Below are 11,042 nucleotides of genomic sequence, written 5' to 3'. Positions count from 1 at the left end.
AAAGTGATCCATTTTTAAAATTCAGACTTCAGAAGTTTTATTTCCGTTTGTCTCGTTTCAAAAATTTCAAAAACGAAATTCACAAATTTTAAACCAGTCGTGAGGGATGTTGGATGAAATCTCTGGAAGTCTGATTTTTAATTTCCAAACTTCCGAAGATAACCTTGAAAAAAATTATACATTTAATTTGATTTTCTCAACTTATGAACACTTTAGAGAGGGAGAGAGATCAAAATATTTCAAAGATATTTGTACATTAGATGGACATGAACATCACCTACATGTCTTTCATAGTTTAAGAAACCAATTCTACCCAAACTACATCATCACATTGCCAATAAAAATAAAAGAACACAAGAGTACACGAAGTAATTATAAAGAAGATATATAATAAGCTAGCTCATGAAATGCAACTACACTATTCTAAATCTAAAGAGAGAGAGAGAGAGAGAAAGAGAAGTCTTAATTAATTAAGAGCTGTTCAAGTAATGGAAGAAGTAGAGTTCTTCTTGGCCAAGTTATGTTTGTTGTTGTGCATCCACACCTTAAGAACTCTCCTCTTGATTCCAATCTCTTGGCACAACTGCTGCACCACTGCTTCCTCTTGCTTCTGCATCTTCCACCCAACCTTCTCTGCAAAACCCAACATTTTTTCCTTCTGTTCTTGGGTGAACTTTGTCCTGAACCTCTTTTTTACTAGTTGGGTTGTCCTTGGCATAACACCTTCCTGTTCATCAGACTCTGAAGGGAGGGATCCAGACCCACCCAAGTTGTTGTAGGACATTATCATCTGGTGATGGATTGGTGGTGGTGGTGCCCTTGAGGAGAGGAGGGTACCTGTAGTAGGGTACCCTAAGGCTTCTGAACCCAACAAAGGGACCTTGTGGTGGTGGTGATGGTGGCCTACAATCATCTTCCTTCCCATCCCCATGTTGTTGTTGTTGTGGTAGAAGTCATTAATATGATGATGATAAGGGGACTCACACTCACCTTCCATTTCTTTTCTGTGGAAGTTTCTGTGGCAATTGCAGGCAGAACACTTGAGGGCTTCAATGGTGCCTTCTTCTCCACATGGCATGAACTCACCACATCCATCTGTGGCATTCCCACCCATCGCTGCTGCATGGTTCTTGAGGCATTCTCTATACCTCACCACCTTCTTGTTGTAGGGCATGTGGTCCTCCTCCTGCAGGGCTGCATGTAGGATAGGACCATTGGAGGGGAGCTGGAGTGCTGAAGAAGGGATGATGTGGTTTTGGGGAGGTGGTGGTGGGTCACGATGGATCATGTGAACATGCCCTCCTCCTCCACCATAAGTGCTGCTTATTGGGTGTGGAATCTCACCTTCTTGACTAGAGACATCCATGTCTCTCTCTCTGTCCCCTCTTTCTTTCCTCTGTTTTTTTTTTTTTTTTCCTAGTTTGTTTGTTTGTTTGGAGACCAAAAGGAGAAATATCAAAGAGAATTTAAGGGGTGGGGGGTCCTAATGAATGATTAAATTACAATTGTTTTTGGTCTGCTGGGATGGGATTCTTAAGACTTGTCTTTGACAAATGAACACTTCCTTTGCCTTTGGTAGAAACACAGTAAAGAGTAGAAAATGAGAACTTGTGAAATTCTTGACAACATTATCTAATTGTCAATCCCATTATTTTTTTTTTCCTCCTTTAGCGAACAACCAAAAAAGAAGATCTAAGCTAGACAATTGAATTAGCACAATATGCTTAAAGCCTTTGGTTTGGGGAGGGTGTTGAAGACTCTATAAAAGACTCTGGGAAGCCAAGCCTTTTAATGGAAAGAAGAAAGCAACTAAAGAGCCTCAGATCATGTAGACTTTGAATACCCCTCCCATTTTCTCTAAAGACATGATTAAAAATATATAAAAATTTAAAAAATTTAAAAAAAAAAGAAGCCAAACTGGGTTCTCTTTCTAATGGTGGGATATAGTTAAAAAAACAAAAAACAAACAAACTCACTTCTTCCTCTTTCCCTCTCCTCTTATGTGGAGATAGGAAGAGAGAGGGAGAGAGAGGATAGACACTCTCCAAAAAAATGAAAAAAGATTTCTAATGATGGGTAAAGAAGATGAGAATTATAAATTCATTTTTCTTATTCTAATATAATATAAATGGAAATGGGGAGCATGGAATGAAGAAGAAGAATAAAAGACAGAGAAGTTTGGGAAGAAGAAGAAGAAAAGTGGTAAGTGGAGAAGAGAAGAGAAAATGAGAAGGGGTTTTGTTGGTGGGTTTTGCTAGTGAAGCACTTAGCAGGAGTTTATAGTAGTAGTGAAAGATGAGAAAGGAAGAGAGAGAGAAAAAAGCAAAATTTTACAGTAAAAAGATGAAGACAGACAAGAGTATTAGGGGGAGAGTGAGTGATAAAAGAAAGTGGGGTGCTTGCTTTGCTTGCACTATCAGGCATCAAGCTTACGCCATACACTACACTGTGTCAGAGAGTGGAACAGAGAGAGAAAGAGAGAGGATATGAGCTAAATTTTGAAAAAAAAAATATATAGATCTAAAACAGGAAAAGAAAAAATAGGATTTTTTTGGGGATCAGTAAAGATTTCTTAGGAAACCTTTTTGTAGAATCCCTAGAAAAATTTATTATCTCAGTAGTACGTTGATGAGCCCTCATTTTCTTATTGTTTAGGAATAAGTTTGACTTTTTATTAATTAATTATTAACTATAATTGATTTAAAATTAAAAAATAAAAAACTTACTTTTATGGATCATAGAATATGGATGTTTAAATTAGGAGAACACTAACCTCAGAGGATGTTTGAGGCACTTCATCAAATAAAATAATGACTGAGATGGGATCATACTTAAGAGGTGGAGTCGGGATTTTTTTTAGTGGGGGCAAATTATAGTTAATGGTACACTTGAAGAGTTTGAAGATGAATAGTTTTGGAGAGAAATTCAAAAATATTTTGTTAGAAGTCAAAGAAAATGATATTTAAGTTATTTCCAATTAGTCCATGAGAGAAGACACGGTCTAGAGACAATTTCATCTTGAAAAAATTAAAGAGGAAGGGGATTTGAAAATAAAGGATATCTCAAAGTTCTTGGGGGCAAGTGCCCCCACAACCTCCTTACTAGCTCCGCTCTGTGTATGATAATGGATTCCCTATGCTTAACTTAAGTGATTCTTAGAAAACTAGTATTGATCTCTAGGAAATCAGTTGTATTTTGATATAGATCAACTTTGATTGCAGTTTGATATCGGAAAAATCTCTTAAATTATTACAAATATCTTTTGGACATTTTTTTTCCCCGAGAAATTAGTTTATTCATCTTTTTTACTATGCACCATTACTATTATAATGATAGAAGGTGTAGAACCAAAGAAAAAAAGAGGTTCGACACCAAAAATTGGATTCCAAATTAAAACTGTGCTCACCTTAACATTTAATCCTATTATGACCAAAGGCCATTTTGGTCAAAAATTAAGAAAATTGCAATCTCACATCCCTAAATTCACTTTATTAGTTTTCAAAATCATAAAAATACCATTTTTCTATGCAATATTAAATATGACCCATGTAATTAATATTTTAAATTATAAATAAGCCCTTCAGAGACATGTGCATATGCACATGCCACCTTCTAGTATAATTAATGTTAATTTGTTCACACAACTGGTACATCTTTGAATGCAATTGTGGTCCCATGTTGATAGCAAAAAAATGTTGTCTAAATTTTGAATAAACGAAATGTTGATACTGCTTTGCTGGCGAGAGTGGCTTCGTAGCAAAAATGTTGCTTGAAATTAATGTTAAATAAATATTAATAATTCTACTAAAATTTTAATTCCCCAACTTCAATTTTGCTCAAAACTCAAAATGCTCATTTCTCGTCAAGTGAGTCCAAGTGAAAAGCTTGGGAGGGAATCAATCAATGATTAGGAAGATGAAACCACCCAGTGTTGGTTCATCAATTGAAACCCTATAAATCCAATATCAGTCTTCTCTATTTTTTTGATAACTAGGTATCCCTGTAAACAATGAACAGACTTGTATCTGAGCTTTGCCCAGTCTATAGACCATGATCTTGTCTAAAAACCAGTCCCAGGGCACATGCAACTCTCGCACATCACTTACACCATGTAAGTGAGGGTACGCCCTAGTGGGTGGTCCTGAGGAATTAATACTAACACTAGGTATCAAACTCACTACCTATGAGCATTAACCGCGTTTTGGTCTAAAATTGCCATTAAGCCAATCATGATTAATCCAATATCATCTTCTTTCATCTCTCTGATTAAAGTAGCTCAGGATTGGATTCTAGTTGGGTCATTTTCAGCAATTAATTCTATCATAGATTTATTTATTTCATAGAAGTAAAATTTGCATTTTTTTTTATCCAAATCACTTTATTCTTCATCATCCATTACTTTATTCTATCCCCATCTCATTTAAAGACTCTTTCCCATCTTTTTATTTTTTGTTTTATCTCTTTTCATCTACTAATTCTTCTTATCTAACTTTGTTGGCCTCGACTGGACTGCTATATATCATCATAATATCAATAGATTTTTGAATGTTGTGGGAATAATCTGTATTTTATAATAAGCATTATTATATTTATAAATTACAAATATACAAAGAAAAACAAAAACAAAAAAAAAAGTTTATTATATTATTTGTGATCCTGAGGTGCATTTGATTAATCCTCAATAGCCCATGGACCAAAAGTGTCAATTTCTAAAGTATCCTTCCAAATAAAAGAATCAACATCATAACAATAGAAAGTTGCTATTGGCACAACAATTTTTACTAACGCCACACCAACTATGTGTAATTTTTTTTTTGGTGATTTATATAGGAATTGGTGTGGCAATCCTAGTTCTCTAATAATATACTCTTTTACTCCAATTGAAAGCTAACTCTTTAATGAATGCATTTATCCTCAACTAAAATGAGCGGCTCAAACACACTTGGATTATAAAAAATAATTACTTAGAAAAAAATGATCAAAGCAAGGAATGTGATTTATTTAATAGACTCTGAAATTGTAAGATGGGATATTGAGGATGATGATGATTTTATACCATGATGTTGGTTTTTTAGACTATACAAAATAAAAGTAAATAATACGAGGTCGTGAACTTATTTTAAATTGAGAAATTATGTATGACTAATGATAAAATGACACGCTAAAAATACGCAGTATGTACACAATTGTCGTGACAAGTGCACAGAACCATAGATCTTCTTCCTTGTGTATCTCGAAGAAAAAGATATTTGATTATGTGTACTTGCCATGTCAATCACGCACAAACTGAGTATGTTTTTCCAAGTCAGATTATCACGACTCATCATGTATAATAGAAGAGTGGTGATTTTTGGACTCGATTTTTTTCACTTGACTGACATGGATCATAGATTGTTTTCTTTGGGATACACAAGAAAAAAGATCTATGTCCTATACCTTTGCCACGTCGGCCTAAGTGAAAAAAAAAAAAAAAGTCTTTATTGAGAGAGAGAGAGAGAGAAGGGGATACATAAGGGTTAGGTTGGACTTGGGCCATAAAAGTAAATTGTGTTCGATGACACATTGACCCCTGCTTCCAGTTTTTGGGGAAAGCAAAAAAATACCATCCAATCCCAATCCCAATCCCAATCCGAATCCGAATCTGGGCCAGCTCAAATTTAAGTGTAGGACTGTACGGAGGAACAAGTGTGCGTGTAATTTGAGTTGATTTCAGAGCATATATTATCATATCAACTCTTCAATCCTCTACCACGCATTCCAATACACCTATCCAATTCATTCCCAACAAATTGAACAAAAAATAAATAACTCACCAATCAATCTTCACTTGTACTTTCTTTCCCTAACAAATTACTACCCATTTTCATTTTGATTTTGAATGGTTATCCTCCACATAAATTCCCCAACGTGGCTTGTGGTAGAACCACAAATCTTTTTTCTCCGGATACACATATGCACATCACTATAAATATGTGCAATTGTGTATCCCAAGAAAAAGGATCTATGATTCTAATATATGCCATGTCAAGTGGCATATGTTAGAGGGGCGTGAAGAAAAACATTATTCTTAATTAAAAGAAGTCTTGATAAATTGGCTCAAAAAAGATTCGTGATTTTCTGACACCCCCTTTACCTCACGCCCATGACGTGTCATGAGTTAGAATCATATATATTTTTTCCATTGACTTACACAACTACACATCCCCATAAATATATGCAATTGTGTATCTCGAGGAAATAATTTATGATTCTAACACATGCCACGTCAAAAGGCATGTATTAGAGGGGGGCGACAGAAAATCATTATTCAAAAAAGAAAAAAATTGATACTTAACCGATGTGGTATGTGCACAATACTATAACCATAAATGTTTTTCACTTGTATCTCGATGAAAAACATCTATGGTTCTGTACACACACCCATGTCAACAATACGTGAAATAATGTGAATTTTAGTGTCACTCCAATATTTTTCTTTTTTTCTTCATAAGATATATAAGGAAAAAATCTATAATTCTCTACACTTTTCATGTTAATTGAGTTTTATTTTTAGTCAAATTATCATTGATTTACTAGAATTATGACGTAAGGTGTGTTATGCCTATAGAATAGGAATGGTGTCTATATGACTACATGGCACATTTTGGTTTGAGTTTACTTTAAAACACATCAAACTCCAACCGAATCATTTTTGCATGGCACCGAGTCCAATGTCTTTAATCTCCAGTAAAAATGTGCCATGTATACATGGTATATTGTTATGAGTCATGATAATATGACTCGCTATGCGGTATAGTCAATCGACTTCTTGACATGGATAAGTTCAGGAATCGTAGATCTAAATGCCTCGGGATACATAATTCTATTAAGATAAACTTTTTTATAGGGAAGTGAAATTATGTATCTCGAGGCATACATATCTATGGTTTCCAAACTTGTCACATCAGGGAGTCGATTGAGTATGCCACCTGGCAAATCATATTATCAGGACTCTTGTTATAGGAACATGAACAGGACACATGTGACTCTTACAATAACAACTTGGTTGGTGTTTTCTTTAAATGGATTGAAACAAATTGGCATTTACATTTGAAATTAAGACCTTGCTTGGTATGCTACAAATCATTTGCAAATGCAAATATTTTTTTTTGCAATCAATACTTATAGGGTTACACAATGCAAATGATTAGTATTGTGAAAATTTTGAATGAATCGCCTAAATTCTTAAGAAATTAATTTTAACAAACGATTTGCAGCACAAAAAATACCACAAATAATTTGCAAAATTATTTTACTTCAACCAATGCATATCAAAATTACCAAAATACATTATATTAAAGAAAATAATCAAATCATAAAATATCCTTAGTACTTGTTACAATAATATGCGCATAAATTTATAAAAATACCCCTCCTATAAGATACATTAAAATGCACTTGAATTTATAAAAAATTACCCCTCATCAAAGAATATTTTAAATTATAAAAATAGCTTTCAATACTTGTTGCAATAACATGCATATGAATTCATAAAAATATATTCATCAAAGATACATTTTCTTGTATAAAATTACAAAATACCCCTCAAAATAATGTTACAACAAAAATATCCGTCTTCATGGGGGTATTTTGTAAATCCATATGCATGTTGTTGTAACAAGTACTAAAGGTACTTTTTAAAAAACAATTTAAATAGTTCTTTAATGATGGGTATTATTGTAATTTCAATATATAGGTTACTATTACTTTTGATAGGGATTTAAAAAAATATATATATTCTTATGTATCTTAATGTACCAAGCTTAGGGTATTTTTATAATTTGAATAATTTCTTGATGAGGTTGGAATAAGTTAAAATTGCTTCCACATTTGATTTTCATAAGAAATCACTGCAAAAATTTTACATTGCAAATATCAACCCAAACACCAAATAAATAAAAATCTCAAGATATTTGGCAGAGGTTACCAAACAATAGTAAATCTTTCATCCCAAACCATTTGCATTGCAAAATAGTTGTTGTGCAAATCATTTGCATACAAATTTTTTGTACAAGCGGAACCAAAAATTTAAATTTTAATATTAACTTTTTTTAGATATTTTATGTTTAATCACTACTATTGTAATAACAAATTCTAAACAAGCTTTTCTCCTAAACACTCTCTCTTCCATGAATCCATCAATGGTAGAAATCGCAAATGAGACCTATCGCTACCACAGGAAGCACCTCATTACAAAATAAATAAATAAAATGACTAGTGATAAAATGATGCATCAAATCATGCACGGTCTGTACGTGGCGAGTGCACATAACCATCTATCTTTTCCTTGTGTATCCCGAAGAAAAAGATCTATGGTTTTGTGCACTTGCCATGTCGACCACTTACCAACCCGACTACAATTTAGCACATCATTTTATCAAGACTCCATAAAAATTGGAATGTTAACTTTCTTTTCCAAGTAAATTAGATTAACCATGCTTGTTGCATAGACAATATTTTCCTGTCATGCATTCTTAGATACTTTATTTTTTTTATTTTGTGTCAAGAAATCTAATGTACTCAAATATCGAATGTATCTAGATTCTACCATACTCCAAAGATTTCTTGTAGACGGAATCATCAAGCAACAATCTTTCTCTAAAAAACAGCTTTTCTACTGTTAGTGTAATACTATACTAATATTGGGTGGAGTTATAAAAAAGAGTGAGGTTTAGGTTGATCTTTTTAAACTTTGGTCCGGATTGCTTGAGATGCACTCAAACAGTGGATGCGCTCATGTCTTTTTTGGTGTGTGTGTGTGTGTTGTATTCCTCAACAATAGTGATCCCTAGAAACCTATATTGTTTCCTATGTAAACTGTAACCATTCCTTCCAATCTAGTTCGACCCATTACTCCAATTTTGGAGGAAAAATCTGATGTTAGATATTTGTCATTTTTATAATTTAATAACAATAATAATAATTATTATTATTATTTAATGAACTTTTTGTATTTGGGCTCTTGTAATAAGAGTATTTCTTCTTAAGGAAAAAAAAAAAAAAAAAAAAGAAGAAAGAAAGAAAGAAAAAGGTATTGTGGGAGAGAACATTCCCATGCCATCACCATCACTTTTAAAATTTGTCTGGAGTAAGCCATAGGCAAGACATTCTCCCGCGTGATGCAAGAAAATATTCAAAGTGCCAAAAAAAAGGTCTTCTTTTTCTTTTTTTTTAAACCGTTAGTATCCCCACCCCCCACCCCCCACACATCCTCCCTTTAAGGAATCATAAAAAGACATAAAGAAATGTCTTGTGTGGGGTTGGGATTTTTTACATTTTAGCTTATTAGCTCTCCTCATTCATCTTTCCCACTTTATCAACAGTAGTAGATTTACTTGATAAAATTAAGTTTAATTACGCCACATGTATACTTACTCTATCATTACTCAATGAATAATGATGAATGCACACGATTTTGGTACATGGTTGACATGTTAAGGGCGCAAAACCGCACATCTTTTTTTGTGTGTATCCTGATGAAAAAGATCTATGCTTTTGTACTCTTGCCTTGTCAGAGCGTGCATTCATCACGATTCTTACTCAATATTTGCGAATGTTATACTCATACATTTTATTTTTATTTATTTTTGTAGAGAAAGTGCAAGGAAAAAAGTCAGGCTGTCATTGTCTTCTCAAGATTTGTACCTTATAATGTCAAGTTCTCTAATCACACATAAATCGGAGAAGGAAGAGAAAAGAAAAACACACTTATTTTTACGAGCTTCATTGCCTAAATTAGTAACCAAGTCCTTATACTAGATCCTTGGAGAAAATCAATTAGAAATGTCTAGGTAATTTATATTGTATCACATTGACCCCATAACTAGCCCCATAATCCAACAAAATTATAAGTAAGAAAAAAAAAAATCACCCCAGAACATCGTCAAATCCTAAACTTTCTTCACCGTTACAATGTGCTTGATGTAGTTAGTTTAATGAAATAAAAGTTGGGGTTCCAATAGCAATAATGTTTTGTAAATATTTTCCCCTCTTTGATGATGTCCCAAGTTGACAAAGGATGGAATTGTACTCACCTTAGGTTATAGGATTTCTAGATACCAATCCAAGCATTTCAAGAGGCCATGTGTCTTAGCTTGGATTATTATTAAGTGTAGTTTATTTATTTTATTGTAATCAAGACCAGTAATGTCATGATAATACCTCTTTTTGGTGACAAAGGCCATCATGTTGAGAATTACTCTATGTAGTCCCTTTATATATCATCCAAAATTCAAAGAGGGGAATAAGACTAAATGTCTCACTCACTCTATGCATAAAGAGCATTCGAACATCTAATTTAGCGTATCCACTAGGTTTGACTAAAGCTTTGCATGGGAAATAGGATTGGGTCATGTTCATCCTTTAATTGCACAAGACCCAATGTTTGATTCATATATTCTAAATGATTACAAGCTTGACGTGTCATTGTTTGGTTCCCCTTCCCCACCCACACTAGTCTCTAATAAAAAAGAAATGAAAGAAGAACAATGGTGGAGGCAATTATTAAGCCATGACCTTTTTTTTTATAGCTCTAATAGATTTATGTCTCTCCTTCATCAATTCAAAGAAGAAAAATGTCAATAGGGTACATTTCACTCATGAATCAGGATCAATAAGGTGTCTCGATGTCGGGCTCTTAACCAAGCCATTTTCTACATTGTGTTTTATCTCCATTTAAAACGTGTCACGTTGACACTGTATGTTATTATGGAAATAAAATACTGTTTCTGATCTGGACTCTTCACTCATTCTCTCTCCAGAGATTTGTATTGTTTGTAATTCTTCTCCAAAGGTTAAATCAGTCAATAATTCATCAGAATTTTAATGGTACATTGGAGAGATTGCATATCTTTATCTTTGCAAGTGTCGGTAATGCACCCCATTATGCCATATTTTATGTGCTTCTATAGATAATGAGAAATCGTCTTATTAATTTTGTAAAAATAATAATCTTTTTAGACCATAAACAACCCTTGATAGAGTATGACTTGCTATGTTATTGT

The 11,042-nt window shown here is 33.4% G+C and overlaps 1 pseudogene; it reads right to left on the bottom strand.

Moving 5' to 3' along the window:
- Positions 1–236: 236 nt before the first annotated feature.
- Positions 237–2,444, bottom strand: LOC147403888 (zinc-finger homeodomain protein 2 pseudogene; annotated as a pseudogene).
- Positions 2,445–11,042: the final 8,598 nt, after the last annotated feature.

Source organism: Akebia trifoliata, chromosome 4 (genome assembly GCF_017979445.1).
Source record: "Akebia trifoliata isolate Shusen 1 chromosome 4, ASM1797944v1, whole genome shotgun sequence".
Taxonomy (NCBI): domain Eukaryota; kingdom Viridiplantae; phylum Streptophyta; class Magnoliopsida; order Ranunculales; family Lardizabalaceae; genus Akebia; species Akebia trifoliata.
The sequence above is the reverse complement of the archived record's forward strand: the minus strand, read 5'-3'. Positions and strand labels throughout refer to the sequence as shown.